The following is a 3,272-nucleotide window of genomic DNA, read 5'->3' as shown; positions in this document are numbered from 1 at the left end:
AAATGTAGTGATCCAAAGGGGCACGTGCACCTGAATGTTTACAGTAGTGAGGTCCACAATAGCCAAACTATGGAAAGAAACTAGATGTCCATCAACAGATGAATGAATAAAGAAGATGCAGTACACACACACACACACACACACACACACTGGAATACTATGCAGCCATCAAAAGAAATGGAATTTTGCCATTTACAAAGGCATGGATGGAACTAGAGGGTATTATGCTGAGTGAAATAAGTCAATCAGAGAAAGACAATTATCATATGATCTCCTTGATATGAGGAATTTGAGAGGCAGAGAGGGGCTTTAGGGGGAAGTGAAGGAGAAAATGAAACAAGATGAGATCAGGAGGGAGAAAAATCATAGGAGACTGTTAATCTCACAAAACAAACTGAGTGTTCCTGGGGGGAGGTGGATATGGAGAGGGTGGTTGGGTTATGGGCATTGGGGAGGGTATGTAATATGGTGAGTGCTGTGAAGTTTTAAGCCTGATCATTCACATACCTGTATCCCTGGGGCATCGCTTCTTGGCCTTTTGGCTAAGATCAAGTGTAGTATCCCTGGGGCAAATAATACATTATATGTTAATAAAAATAATTAATTAAAATAAGAATACACAAAATGATCAATGCAAAAGGTGAAGAAGTGGTATCAAACTGGTGTCAAGCATATCTTCTTCATTAATTGTCTATCAGAGCTTGGGAAACATTTAATTTTTCCTTATGTATCTGACAGAATAATTATTCATGCCTCTTTAGTTCTGAAATTTCATAACTTTATAATCTAAATAGTCTTATCTGAAATTGATTATGCAAAGAATGTTGGAAATTAATGCAAAAGATAATTTTTCTTCAATTATTTAGATCTATTTATTGTGCTTCCTCACTATTTCCTATGCTGCATATATATAATACTGAAATATTCAACTCTTTGTCAGGTGACAGTAGTATCTTTACTTCAGATATCAAAAATGGTTATGTTAAGGAACAGCAAACCACACAGTTTTGCAGCAATTCTTATTCTAAATAAGGAGAACCTGAATATGTGTGGATCTCGTGGATGGGTCTAGAAATGTCTGTAGGTTGAATAAAAAAGTAGATTTGAAATATAGATAGTAAGAAGAGAAGGGTGGGTTTGAAAGTAAAATGAATATTTATAAATAGGCTTTCAGCCAACCAAGCTAGGATCCTTGCAAGCAAAAGATGATGTTCTCTTTCTAAACAAAATGTTCACTTTCAGGATAGATTTACATTATATATAATACAATATATTTTATTTGCATAAATACAAATAAATAATTTTATTTATACAGTACAGATAAAAATACAACAAAAAATATTTCATGGAAGTTTCAAGTTTTCTCGTATTTTCCTACAGAGTCCTATCACCCTAAATTATTTTATCTTTTGAATTTTTAAATTATCCCTTTACATGAAAACTCCAAAGTTTTTGTGGAATTATAACTAAGTAGCTTCAGACCCTGTGTTGGTCAGCGTCCAGCAAGAAGGAGATGCTAAAAAGAATAAGTTCAGGGGTGCCTGGGTGGCTCAGTTGGTTAAGTGATTGCCTTCAGTTCATCATGATCCTGGAGTCCTGGGATTGAATCCCACATCAGGCTCCCTGCTCAGCAGGGGGCCTGTTTCTCCAGCCAACATCTCTCCTCTCATTCTCTCTCTCTCTTCCTCTCAAATAAATAAGTAAAGCACCCCCCCCAAAAAAAAACAAAACAAAACAAGAAGAAGAGTAAGTTCAGAGAATCTAATGTACAGACTGGTAGCTATAGTTAATAATACCATACTGTATATTTGAAAGTTTCTGAGTAGATCTTGAGCATTCTCACCAACCCCTCCCTATATAGTTAAATATGTGAAGTGGTAGATACGTTGATTATCTTGATAAAGGTAATTTCCACAATGTATATGTATATGTATATCATATGTATATGTATATCATATAATCACACTGTATACTTTAAATATTTAATATCATATTTGTCAATTATTCCTCAATAAAGTTGGGATAAAAAATTGAGGAAAGAAATTAACAAAGGGACTTTTTTATAATCATGTAGATTGAATGCAGAAGAACTGAAATAGTACAATGTTCTAGGGCAGGTGAAAGCATAAATCTATTATCATCCTATTAGGTCTGGAGGATCAGACAGAGAATGGTTAATGAACTTGAGAGGTAAGTTTGTGGGAAGATCTTCTCTGACAGTGATGTCAACACATTCATCTCCAAGTGGTAACATAAGAAAGAAAAGGAAGGAAAAATGGAACAAACTCACACTGTTCCCTTCTGGTTTCTTTTCATGGCTCCCCATTGGCCAAAACCAACATAAAGCCAGAAGATAAAATATCCTGTTGATAAAGTCATGTGGATCAGCCTTTAGGACACAGTGAACAGTGAAAAAGAACTAAGGAAAATGGATCAGAATGGAGAGGAGAGAAAAGCTAGGACAGACACATGGGTGAATTAATGGGTCATTTGAAAACCTCTGGTATATTGTGGCTTTATCTAAGCCTTATTCCAGCCATGGCTACCACAGCAATCTTTGTTTATTCTCAATCACCAAAATTAGTGAAATCAACACTACCATATCCTATCATCATCATCTTTCCCTCCTACCTTTTTCCCTTTCTCTCCACATCCATCTCTTTTCAAAAATGATGTGTAGGTGACTGTGAGGTTTTGTTGTTGTTTTTGTTTTTGTTTTGTTGTTGTTATTGTTATTGTTTTCTTTTCTTTTAGAAAATATGGATGTGAAGCATAAAATCCACAGTAATACCAGTATTTTTCTTATTTCCAACATATGGCTATGTTTATCTTTTTTTGGAATTGGTCTTTATTTTCACTTAAATATTATTATTATTATTTTTAGTATAGTGGACAAACAATGCTATATTAGTTTCAGGTGTACACATTAGTGAGTTGACAAGTTTATATATTATGTTATATTCACAAGTATAGCTACCATCTGTCTCTTTACATCATAGAATTGGTCTTTAAATTTAATTCATCAACCAAATCTTTGGAATGTTGATATAACATTATTTGCTTCACTAAACTCACTACATGTTCATGGGCTTATATCTACTCTTTTCATATGATCTAAAATTTCCCCACTTGTAGCCCCTCATTTTTCAAGCTTCGGAAACATGCTCACATTTACTTGGTAACTGAATCTTCATATAATGAGGAGAGAGAGAGTAAAGGAGAGAGAGAGAGAGAATGAATAAACCCCTGTGCCACACAGACTGTCAAGGTAG

General features: G+C 34.5%; 1 pseudogene; it reads left to right on the top strand.

The window, feature by feature from the left end:
* Window positions 1-522: 522 nt before the first annotated feature.
* LOC132012588 (U2 spliceosomal RNA) lies at window positions 523-621 on the top strand (annotated as a pseudogene).
* The last annotated feature ends 2,651 nt before the right edge of the window (window positions 622-3,272 follow it).

Source organism: Mustela nigripes, chromosome 2, assembly GCF_022355385.1.
Source record: "Mustela nigripes isolate SB6536 chromosome 2, MUSNIG.SB6536, whole genome shotgun sequence".
In the NCBI taxonomy this organism is placed as follows: Eukaryota; Metazoa; Chordata; class Mammalia; order Carnivora; family Mustelidae; genus Mustela; species Mustela nigripes.
Note: the sequence above shows the minus strand (reverse complement) of the source record. Positions and strands in the feature narration are given on the sequence as shown.